Source organism: Diadema setosum, chromosome 5, assembly GCF_964275005.1.
Source record: "Diadema setosum chromosome 5, eeDiaSeto1, whole genome shotgun sequence".
Taxonomy (NCBI): domain Eukaryota; kingdom Metazoa; phylum Echinodermata; class Echinoidea; order Diadematoida; family Diadematidae; genus Diadema; species Diadema setosum.
The window spans coordinates 638146-651622 of record NC_092689.1 but is presented as its reverse complement, the minus strand read 5'-3'; the positions used below and the strand labels follow the sequence as shown (position 1 = coordinate 651622).

The 13477-nt window shown below is 37.6% G+C and overlaps 1 protein-coding gene across 15 annotated transcripts in view; it reads right to left on the bottom strand.

Moving 5' to 3' along the window:
• LOC140228490 (CUGBP Elav-like family member 1-A) overlaps window positions 1-13477 on the bottom strand; it is a 135377-nt gene that overhangs the window by 106556 nt on the left and 15344 nt on the right. The window contains exon 1 of one of the 15 annotated variants that reach the window (XM_072308712.1): window positions 3516-3566. The exons of the other annotated variants lie outside the window; for them this stretch is intronic. The gene's annotated coding sequence lies outside the window, so the exon portion shown is untranslated. Of the gene's footprint in view, window positions 1-3515; window positions 3567-13477 lie in introns of those variants that run through there. 15 annotated transcript variants of the gene reach the window in all.

Genomic DNA, 13477 nt, shown 5'->3' with positions numbered 1-13477 from the left:
ACAACAAACACACACTCACAACAAACACACACATATGCATTGTGTGTGTGTGTGTGTTGTGTGTGTGTGTGTGTGTGTGTGTGTGTTGGAATTTGAACAAAAAAAGTGGTTTGGTGTGTACGTGTGTGTGCGTATGTGTGTGTTTGTTGTGGGTGTGTGTGGGAGTGTGTGTTGTATGTGTTGTATGTGTGTCTGATGTTTCTAAGTGAGATATATTATGTGAAATCAGTACTCCCATACCAAAGAGTATACACTGTACCTTTCTGCAATCTTTATATGTAGTATGAATGCATGAATGCCTGTTTGGCAATTTTGGCTTCATGTGTTTTCCCCTCATATGGTCTGCCTCTGACTGACATGTGTATATGATATTAAGACAGGTGTATCATTTCAGTACATCTTGCAAAATGTTAATGATTGAGGAAGTGTGGCAGTTCAATCATAGACCTCATTTCTTTGGTTTTAGATTTTTTTAGACTGTTCTTTCACAGAGTACAGACAATTTTTAATTACAGTTTCAGCACCACAAGGGATTTTGAGTTGAAAAATGTTACAGATTGTCCTTCGAAATATCGGCTGCATGCAAAGTAGGACTAGCATAAATAGCTACATTATCAAGCATGCATGTGGGAGCAAGTGAAATAATATCACTCGTTACATACGACTAAAGATGTGCAAATGTTTCTTTGTGGAGTTGATACAACTTTTTAAGATGAAGATAGTTGTTATGTTTTTTTTGTTGAAGTGGTGTATTTGTCAGAAAAACAAAACCAAAGTCCTTGCCTAGTGGCCCCTTTTATATGCAAAGAAATATAAAACTCTTTCATCAGACCAGGTTTGTATACCAACTCTAATGACCAATGAAAGGTTGCATTCTACCATTCAACCAAAATGCTGTCATTATAAACTGGATTATGACAGGTCCACAATTCCTCTACTAACAAGCTGAAGCTAGTAAAATACTTTTCTGTAAGTATGGCAATTGGATGTATCAACAGGATTTAGTCAGCGGAGTGGTGATAAATCACCAAGCTTTGCAGTGGCGGCAGAAGCAAACTTGGCGGCTACTAAAAAAGGAATTACAACCATTAGCTGCTTATGAAACAGATTTAACAGCTCTCAGATGGAGAAAAAGAGATGGATAGAAGTAAAATGAGTAAAGGACAACACTAACCATATCTCCTGTTCCTAAATCTGGGAACAAGATAACAGCTTGTCGTATCTGTAAATAGATTTCTGTCATTACTTACAGAAGCAGAAATCACTTTGCAGACAGTAGTATTTGGGAAGCAGATTTGGCTGCGAGGCAAAGGAACAACTGAAAGTTATCTTACACATCAGACGTGCTTCAGGACAGTTGATAATCCTTTTTGGATAAATGTAGCAGACTAAATCTTCTAAAACAACAAGCTGGACATGTACAGCCAGAAAAAATATTGGATCTACTTACGTTTTTACACAAGCATATTTTGTTTGTGACTGGCCATACTAGCGGTCATGAAGTTGTACAGTGTACACTGAGCTAAGTTAAAAAAGAAAAAAGAAAAAAAAATGCTTAAGTATGTGTAAAAGTGATTACAATACACAAGCATAAAAGTGAAGAATTATTTAACATATTCCAAATGGCCAATTCTACATGGAAACCTCACCTTCTTTGATCTCCTTCCTTCTCTCTGGGTCAGATTGCATTGACAGACTTATTATCTCACTAATTGCATAATTGAGGATAGACAGGGAGGGCTGTAATACAGCAAGGCTGCATGCCATGATTCAATCTAGACCCCTCACCCATCAGCATATATGACATTGATGAAAATGAAAGAGGGTTTGCTACTGTCTCCCATCCTCACACACTGATCAGACTCAAGTCTTCACCCTGACTAAACATCTCCTAAGAAATTCATGCCTGACAACTGAGCCAACCACCAGCCCTGGCTCTACCTCTTTCTCAACTGCATTATTGGCGCGCTCAACTATTCATGGCAAGTAGGGAATAATCAATGGGGCCACTATTGTCACATGGTACCACCTGGCCACTCTGTCACAAGGCTCACAAGAGACTTTGTACGCACTCAACATGTTCACACTCCACACTATACATCATGCTACAATGCCCGAGATGTGTCTACATAGATCAGATCTTGCAACTGATTGACAAAATGTTTCTTCATTTATCTATTTAGTACATTCTGAAAAAAAAAAAACCAACACCTCTTCACATTCAACTTTGACTTGTATTCAAATGTTTCAAGTTTCTCTCCTGAGTATGTCTACACACATAAAGCTTTGTATGATTATATAACTCCTAAGATGATGAATCATTACTACTCTGCCAGGGTCTATTGTACACTTCCTGACAGAACCACAACTAGAAATGACTGAAGGTTAACAATACCCTCACATAGTACCTCTGTACCGGTACACTGTCGAGATTGATAAACAATTAGGGCCCTACTTTATAAAAGTAAATACTGTATATGCCGAATATTTCGCAAGGTTTTTTATTTTCGCGAATTTTGCGAGTCAGGTGCTATTTGCGAAATTAAAGACACGCGAAAATATTGACTCTGATCCCGATGTGATTGTGACGTACGCATGTACACTTCTCCGTTCAGTACAGGACTCCACGAACCGAATCTAACCACTCGCGAAATCGTCGGGAATACCCGATACGCGAAAATTTAGACTCGCGAAATATATGGCGTATACAGTATTGTGCAATATTGATATAGGCCCTACAGACATACAAGTATTGTAAATGCATGGTAACTTTCCAACACATAGTTTCATGATGAAATGTACATTTGGCCAAAGTTAGCACAGCTGTTGGGTGAATGAAAACAAAAATAAGAAAAATAATTATGCTCCATTTGACTTTCCTTAATTAGCATTCATAAGGCATCAAAAAGATCATTTGGTCTTTTCTGTATGAAATGGTTTGAATGGTGTCTAATGTTTAATCAGGAAGGGGGAGGCCCTCTCCCCCAGTTTAATTTGAAATAATTGCCAATAATGTGCCTTTACCATATCAATGCACCTCTGCTACTGTTGAAAAATTTATCATACACAACTTTAGATACAGCTTACTATGAGTGCAAAATTTTTCATGAAGTAATATGATCTGCAAAAATTGCAACAAACTGACTGCCTGCCTGACTAAAAAGACAGTTAACTGCTATTATCACCCTTCAAATTTTCTTTAATGGGAACATTTCCATAACAGCTAGTGCTACATGACAGCTAATACGCACAAATAGGTCTAGTATGGTCATTTCTACATAAAAATAACCTTTCCAATAGTCTCATACTTTGGTTCAAATATGCATAGAAGCAGTGATTAAATTTAATGGAGGGATCGTATGTGTGAATGTTGCTCTAACTAAACAAATTATGCAGATGCCAACAAATACAATTCCTTCGAAATGAAGAGAAAGATAAAGTACAGTTATACATAATGCACAATGTGCAATTTAGAAGAGATATATACCAAAGTCTTTTACACGGATGATACTCACAGTGCACAGAAGGCATCACGTCCTACAAGGCAAGTTTGTGTCATTACTGGCCAAACACATTCCAGCCAGCAGCTAGACTACAGCACAGGCATGCGCCAACCCATAACCAGATGCATAATTGTAAATTCATGGGCATGTGAAATTGATTTCTCAAACAAAAGGAGCCTGGGGGAAATGGCTCACATTTGTGGACACAGTGACTCCTTGTTTTGCCAGGGCTGGGAATGGGAGACTGCTTTCATTTACAGTGTAAAGGGATCATCTCATAAAACTGACCAGATACCGGTGCGACACTACTGACAAATTAGGCATTATGCATTTTATTATTTCATTTTTTAAAATTATACACTGGAGGTGTATCCAAAACATGCAAAGTAACACATCAACACTGAAATTCTAGAGATACTGCCACAACTTTCAGCATGGTGTCCAACAATTAGGTTTTATGAAACATGTGCTACAGAGCTTTGACAGATAATAGAAATTGTCCTATAACTACAGCCTATAAACAAAGGCAACATAGAAAAATTAATAATATGACTAAATCCAACATAGAAGGAGAAACAAACCTTTTGGCTACAGAGACATAGAGCTTTCTTAGCCTTGCATTTAGGGAATGGCTGGTGCTGTGGACACCATGCACAAGTGACATAGAAACTACTACTGAAAAGCATGCTAAATGAAAATTTAGGTTTATTTCAGGAATTGTTCAAAGCTTTACAGGTTATCTCTTCCTGTGAGATACAGAGCTCTCCAAAAGACCTGGGAAATATTTTTAGTGTAATGCTATTTTTCCCTAGAATATTACAATTTCAGAATTGTATCACACAAATGCATTCACCAGAACTATAAAAGCAGGACCTAGGCCCTACTTGGATATAACTTCTTTTTAAAATCCCATGATGCAACTGGCCACACTAGGTCCAGGGTAAGGATGCCAAGGTCACACTGATTATCTGGAAAAAAAAAATTGCAATCATAATTGAGATCCAAATCGCAATATTCCAGCTTGTCAGGTGTTCACACAAAAAATTAGCAAGATTTGGATCACGATCCAAACGTCTTTTGATTGCAATTCAAATCTCACTCCTAAACTGCTATGCGAACCCCTCCCCCCTTATCACACATTCTTGTCTTAAACCTTCAACTCTGCTTCCCATGAGTAACCATACAATAATACCTCACATTTGAGCTATACTTGAAGATAACTCTCCACTAGCATTTCTCTAACTTCATCACCCACAGTTTAATGCACTCTAAATCTGCGTTTCACACATCCGATGAACACCACCTAAGTTTGACTGCTAAAAGCACCACATTCATGACCTCTCATGGAGTGATTTTGCCTAATATCTTCCTTACTCAGTCTTCTGGCACTCAATCAGCACTTCCACTCACCATTCCCCCTCCCTGGCAACATGCAAGTGGAGTCCCTTCATGTGCAAGGAGGAATTACCCCCCCACCATCACTCATGGATGAAAACCTCTTGGGGAAAAGAGCCATCAATAGGGACTTTTCGATTTGCACGTTGAGCCAGGCGTCACCCTGTTATGACGTAGTCTTTACGTACTGCGCATGCGCGAGTGTCGACCCTCGGCTCATCGCACAAATTTCGAACGCGTTAACGCCGGTTATCACCGTCCACCCAAATCGGTTGCGCCGCGCTCAACCCACCTTGCTATGACGTCACACTCCTCTCGGGTATCGTGCGAAAGAGCACGATGACTCTCGGCAAATCCGTGCTCAGTTCACCAGTTTTCCTTTTTTCTTTCGAGAGAATATTTATATTCTAATTACATGAAAGCTTATGATCTTGATACGTCACAGCAGCAGCGCTGACATACAAACTACAGCCTCTGGTACCTACTTTATTTGTCCGTTTTCACTGTTTCGCACTTTGCAACTGCCTACCGTAGTCCCACACATGCATTTACACGTAATGCTTTACGCAAACAGATCTTGGTGCTTTTGGCCTAGCTAGTGCAGCAGTGCATTTGCCTAGTAGTCTTACCATGCATCATGTTTTAAAATCCACATAATTCCTCCCAGGTTACGCATCTAGTCAAAGACAAAATAAATATTACAAGTACAGAAACGAGTCACAAATTCCGCATACACGTACTAGTATATGCACGCAAGGCACAGGTTGCCTCCTGCACACGCCACGCACGAGACATGACGCCGGTGCCCGAAATCGAAATGTGTTTTAGCAGCGGGTCAACGTACAGATGTGACGCCTTGACATACGGTTGCGCTCGGCGGCACGTCCTTCTCGTTCACTCAATCGAAAACTCCCTAATGCTGACTCAGATTAAAGTACATTTTGTACAATAGCCATCATGTTCTCAAGCAACATCAATTTTCAAAATGCCCCACACATTAAGAAATCTTGCGGCTTTCCTGGCAGAGAGCCCTACATTGGAAGAGTAAATTCATATAAAAGGCAAATATGCTATCAACACAAAGGTGGAAAATTATATACTTTATAGAAATGTTCGTAGATAAGAAAAAAAAAATGCACCAGGGACAGATAAACCTTGTTTTTCTGTAGAATTAATCATTTGCCATTTCCCCTGCAAATAAACAGCTATAACACGGTGTTCAAATCAACTTCATAATTTTCTTACAAACTTCACATTTTATATTTCTTTGTGCACTCCAAGAGTCCCCAGCTCAGGGGTGTTTCATGAATTATGTACATACAGAAAGCAGACAGGAAATTAATCATAACTTACTCTATTTATCCTGAAAAGACTCAACCACCTCAATTCCATAGTAATGTGCCAAGGGGAAACATGATTCCATCTAGAATAACAATGAAAATACTCCCTTCAATAGCCCTCACGGTTGGATTAAAAAAAAAATATTGTGCCTCTGTTTCTTGTGAAGGCAGGGAGGCTGAGCTAATCTAGAACAGAAATCAAATTAGCATAGATGAGCATCTCCCCCTGTGCAAGAGATCATTTTGAAAAGAAGGGCAAAACAACAACTTTGGTTGATGCCAAGAGGACACCTTTGAGTAACGCACTTCAAACAAGACTAAACAGGCATGTCGGTACATTGAAAGGATAGTGCACATACACACACACAGCGTGATCATCAATGTAGATTTTGTATTATCAGATGATATTTCCAGTTCTCCGATATAGCTGGTGTATAGCATTACTCCCTCTGGGCTTTTTCCTTCCACTTCCCAAATAGCAAAGTCATCGAATAAGAAGCATTATTTTTGATGCACCACAGATCTGAATAAAACAAAAAATTTTTATAAATAAGTTCATATCAGAAGAACTTCAACATCAGCTTGGTATTTTGTATTATATAGTTGTTGAAGAATGTGTACCTTCTGCGGATGAAAATTTAGGTTGTAGGGGAAAACAAGACTTGTTACCAAAGAAAGCAGTGAAATCAGTTACACTACAGCTGGACATCAGTTTGAGTACACAAACAGGTTAAAGGGTTGGTACAGTTTTGGCTGAGACCTAATTTCAGGTTTCCAACATTTTTCTGTGAGATAATGAGAAACCTCTTATGAAATATGAAAGAGCATGTAATTCTATGAGGAATTCAACATTTATTTGATGAAAATTGGTTTTGAAATGGCCGAGATATCCAAAAAAGAGCGATTTTGATAAGGTGTGGGACCCACACTTTATTACAATCGCTTTGTTTTACTTTGTTTTTGGATGTTTCAGTCATTCCAAACCCGATTTTCATAAAACAAACTTTGAATTCCTCTTAGAATGGTATGCTCTGTACTATATCATAAATGTTTTCTTGGTATCTCGCAAAAAGTTTAAAGCCCAATTCTCATCTCCACCAATACTGTACCATCCCTTTAAAAGTTTTGACAGACTGAATGTCCTTAACCCATTCTGTATGGGAACCTGGTGACCTGTGTATTAAGTCTACGGTCATTTCAGACTTCAGTATGAAACGGTTAAGTCATGTATCACAAAGACACTCATGAGATCTGCACTGAAGTAGCCTTGGTTACCACACCAATGTGACATTGCACACCAAAATCTTCTTTTTTTCCCTCTCATGAACATGACAGATCAATTATAGTGGTGTAAAAAAGTGAAAATTTGAGCGCATTTTGCGCAACCAGAAGCTAGTGCGAAAGCAGAAGCATTCAAATATTTTTGCATGCCATTATATGTCCCAGTAATCATTGTCCTGATTCTGCAGTTTAAAACATGCAAAATTCATCTTATCCCACTGAGCAGGAAAAATTACTCAAGTGAAAATATCCTCTTTAACAGTATTCCTCCTTTTTTCTCATGTTCTGTCATGGACTTGCTCTGTTTTTTTTAAACATCAAGCTAATGCATAAATAGAAATAATGGAAGTGACAATACCATCATGCAACATTTCAGATGATGTACCAATGTATCATACAATACCTTACACAGACCAAAGAGTCCATATCGCTAAGGACAGGGCTTACCAATGAACATGGTAAGAAACAAGATATAGACTGTATGACGATTTTTTTTTTTCATTTCACATTATACAACATCTGAATCCAGGAATGTCTATTCTACCCCTCCAAGGCAACTCTACACTTGAATGTGGGAAAAGTAGAATATGACTACCCTACAGGACAATGAGTGGTGACATATCACTGTGCCACAAACCACCAGGAGTGACACACAGAGAAAGTCAAGCAAGATTTCTCTGAGGCATTGAGATGGGATCATCTACCACGTCACATCCAATTTGCTCGTAAGTAGCTCCCCTCCCTTTCACTTGTAGCCAAGTTCACTGCCTTTGACTGGAAACTACAATAGGTATATAAGCTACCTACTTTGGTAAATCTGGTGAGCTGTCTTTGTGTGAATATGTGTTTCCTTTCCTGTTTCTGCTTTTATTCTATAAGATACACTCATACATGACAATCCTGTCTTAAATTCTTGCAGTTTAATGTATTGACAACTTGTATTTTATAATTGTGACAAGATTGTGTCTTGTGTGTATTGCTGTTAACCCATTGAAGACTGATCCAAAGTATGCTTGGACAGGTGTCTATGGAAATATGTACTGTAGCAAAATCAGCTGGCCTCCGTTCAAAATGCAGCATATTTGAATAATTCTTCACAGAGTTTAGATATCTATTTCAGCTGAGATCACTGAACATACGTATTGCTAATTTCTGAAATTACTGTAAAGAAAGAATTTCTTATAGGAATGGGGAAGGAATACAATAATCACTTCCACTCTCCCCTTACTTACTTTGCTCTTAAAGCTGTTGACTTAATGGGCTCTTATTACTTCATGATGTAAATTCCAACACAGGAGTTCTCCACAGGAAAGAGTCCTGAACAAACCTGCTGTGATAGTCTTCCCAAGCACAAACCAACCCAATATTGATCTAAAAGGCTTCCTGCATCAACCTGCACACTTAACCCGCAGGCAAATTAGCAATAGGGGAGGTCACATTCTGCCTTCTCTGCTTCAGCATCCTTTACCCCTCACAAAATAGCTGGTGGCCAAATAAGCCTGACAATCAATTCAAAACGGAGGCAAAGACCAGCATTGAAGTCACAGTGAGTTTGGAACCGAACATGTCTGCATTAAAAGAAATCCATTTTGAATTGTTGACTATGCAGAATAGAAGTCATGTGAATGAGCAAAAGAGGAATGAATAAGTAAAATCTATATCAGACCACAAAGGCTGACAAAATGCATACAAATCAAAATTTTTGTAAGAAACATTTTAGTTTGCTTTTCAGTTGCAAAGAATATTCAAGCAGGTCCCTTGATTTGTCAAAGTGCTTGGTGAGCTCCTCACTTCACTCATGTTACTCAGTATCTTTTGCCTTCTGGATTCTATGAAACCTTAATTATTGTTACAAGATATCTCAAAGAGCTACTGTGATCATGTGACAAGGGATCAAACTGTGCTGTACTCATTTAGCTTGAAATGAAATTCAGTAGATAGCATGACAAATACATCTACACATGATATTCATCTTTACAAAACCAAGTTTCATTTCAATTGAATTGTCCTGAAAGATTTTCATACCATGAATAATAAGTACCTCCTGAACAAAGAAATTCACAAAATATTTGTCCATCCTGGGAAATAACTGAAACAGTTTCAGCTGAAACTAACCAATTTCTCAGTAAATTCACCATGTTGAGTGGTATAAACTGTGGCAATAACTTGGTAACTTGGTAATTTGGTAGTATAATTTTTCTCTAAGTTTGAAATATACACTATATGTAGGGCTACACTATATGCTGCTAGGGGCAGAGATAATTTAATTTCCCCATTATACTACAACATACTGAACATGACACAGCATACTTTAGCATGCTATGGATTATTTACAATTACCATCTTTGAGGATGAAACAGTAAGATTTGGTATTAGTGGCTGATGTTTGTAAGTTGATTAGCACAAAATTATGTTAGGATACCCCTCTGACATCCCTCCCCCTCTCCCTCTTCTACACTATGCACAAGCCCAAGTCAAAGTACCCTTGTGGAACTGAGCAGCTGGTCATGAAGCATACTGAGGGAAAGATCAGCCCAGCAGTCAGTCACCCTGTCAGTGGAGGGTTCCTTGTATGGGTCATTTAAATTGCTCACTTTGATTCTAGTCACGTACTGCCCATGGATAACATCCCAGCAAAGGTGGACACTACCTACTCATTCTTCATAGCAGACACATGATGGCAAATTCACACTCAAATGCTTTTATGTAACAAAGTTTGTGATGGTATTGAAGCAATTTAACTCACAGAATGAATCAAATTGAAAGAATGCAATAAAACCAAAAGGGTCAAATCTGTAAAAAAAAAAAAAAATTGCAAAATTACACAAGGAAAGGAATTAATGGGTACATAAAAGAAAGTCATCTTTTGATATCTTCTAGACACTGCCATTTCGCATGGTATTCAAAATTTTGTGCATACATGTACGTCAATAATTTCATTTTTCTCAAAAGAACAACCCTACGTGGCTTTGCTCATGATAAACCCCCTTTGTATTGTAATTCTCACATCATCTAAAATGGCACAGGAAAAATACTTAAAATGAGAACTAGGGAAAATGATGTATCATCTGAATTGTTGGTAATTTTTGTGGGTTAAAGGTACAGTTTACCATTGGCAGCAGTGATTTTAAAAATGTTAAAGTTATCACATTTCATGCATATGTGTAGGTCAGTTGTATCACAAAACATCCTACCATATAAAAATTTGCAATAAAGCTTAAAATATAAGGATATATCATCATTTTCTCAATAAACCATAACTGTAGATGGTTTAGTCTAGAAACATTTTTATAACGAATTGTTCACATTTTGTATTATAACAATACTCAGCATTGATTATACTGATTCAAATTTCTACATCAAATTGGTTGTTTCTATCCTAAACTCAAATTTTAGAACTATTCTGAAGCACTAAGTTGTTGTGTGTGTGTGTGTGTGTGTGTGTGTGTGTGTGTTTTTGAATAAGCAAATGGTAAATAATGCCTTTAAAGGTCACTGCCCTGCAGGTTGACCACAACAGCTTCAAGTATTTCAAACAGACATTTAAGCTAACATGTATAAAGAAATGACAGACATTCCTATGATCAATCAGCCATTTGAAAGAATACTAAAAATTCTCTCAGAGCAAATTATAATTTTGTATTGTACATCTCCCTGATGTTATTCAAACTGTTGTTTCACAAATCATTATGATGCTGATTTTCTTCAGAAGTGGGTTGTAAACTTGTAATATCAATGGCCACTATTGCTTGTTGTACAATGTTCAGCAGATGGAAGCGAGACATTTGGCAGAGTACATTTTGTTTGTCACAAAACCACAGAATGACTATAATGCACCAGTGTCTGTGTCTATTTGTAAACCTCATGACACACTTCAGCATGAACATATTATCTCCAGAGACTGGATTATAGGTGGGCTTTTCACAGGCTTTATGGTGCCCAAGCAATTATCAAAAACACCCCTATACCCTGACAGAAAACAAGAAATATTGGCAGCTCCTGTTATTCCTTCACAAAAATGTTACTTTGAATGAACTTCAATACTGAATACTATGTAGCAACAGACAGACACAAGACCAACTTCTCAAAATCATTTATCTCACAATCTAATATTGATGAGAAATGGAAATGATTTTATCAAACTTGATATTCTTTGAAACATTATTTGAATGCCCACACATGAAAGTAACTACATGTAGCATGTGTTGAAAACTGTAAAACATGATATATTCGTGCAATGAAATTTTCGTAAACTGGAGCCGACAGCCTTTTTTTGCGGCATGAAATTTACGCGAATTGCCACTGGCATTCAATGCATACATATAGTGTAAACAAGAACTTTTACGTGCATTTTAATTTCACGAATCATGGCGCTCGCGAAATTTGAGAAACTGAAATGCACGCAAACATTCCTCGTTTTACAGAACTGTGCATGATGAGTACCTAATATGCTGAAAGGGCTCAGCCTTTTACCATGTCTAACTGTAGGCCTAGATGTAAGAACTATTTGTTTACTTCAGACAGTGACAGGTCTGAAGCATTAGATCACAGATAAGGACAAAGCTGAGGGATTCCATCTAATTTTCTAAAAGCAAATGACTTCAGTCCACATTCATATTGCTTTAAATGTAGTCTGTGAGTCACAACTTGGACAAACTGGCTACACCAAGTCTATGACCTTCTATATCACATAACTTGAAAATTACTATGCTTTGTGAGCAAAAATTAAAAAACAATGGTCAATAATTCACTCTCATTCCACTAGTAATGTACTGTCTCCATTATAAAGACACACTTATCTTGTAGAATCAATTGGTATCAAATAAAATAGCCCATATACCATTAGTGTAACAGCCTATCCGGTAAGCAGTGAATAGGCTTATCAATCTGCACTTTTATATTTGTGGAACCTAGTAGTTAGTTTTGTTTTTCTTCTTTTTTTTTTTTCATTTCAGTTCTAGCATAGGGGTCCCTTTGAATTTCACAAATCATTATGCAAGTTTCTTCCCCAACACCTTGCTACCATGTCATGTAATTGAGAGAATTAATTACATTCTCTTGGAAGTATTCCTTTGAGAAACAGGTAGGAATCACAAGTCACCATGAGCAATGCGGCAAGGAGACCTATCTACAGGGACCAAATTTGGGGTATGTCAATATTTTGTGAATCACCAAATCGGTGTTACATCAATATTGTGGGGAGAAATCACAACAAAAACTGATACAAGTATGAGCAGAAAGTGCTACTGTCAGGTATACCAGAGGGGTATAGAGCTTGATATTGTTGTTTTGTATTTTTACCAAATTGATACACTGGATGGGACAGATGGACTTTTGAAAATCTTACTTTTCATTATGTTTCACAGAAAACATGGTGAATGGTAAAGCCAGATAAGTGCGATGTTTCTAATATCAAAGTGCACAATAGTTCTGTCTTTCATCATCATACGACACTGTTGCAGGCTCTCAACATTGTCACATTATTTTAAAAAATAATGTTCATAAGAAGCAATAATTTCAGCAGGTATCTCAAGTACCTGTCTTTCCTCAGTAATGAACACTTTGAATGGATAAATCTAAGAACAGCAGCTGTTTCTTTCATGATAACTTACTTCAGTTGTGTTATGTTTTGCTTTTTTTTTCATATTGTGCATTTTCAGGTGTCTGCAAATGTAGCGTCTGGCTCTGGCATGAGCTAAAACAGGAAGTATCTAGATGTGAAATACTGGCTTGTATTTAACCTGAACCAGCTGGAAAAGAGACAGTCTAGAAATCAGCTACACATTACTACATAAATTATACAATGCGCTCATTGAACAAACTCTAAACATCTCTCTGCAGTGTATAAACAAAGAATGAAGGCATTTACATCATAATAATGGTAGTGGCAATAAAACCTGGGGGAGGGGGTGGTGTCATTGAAGTTGCATTATAATACCAGGTCTTTCCCACCCAATA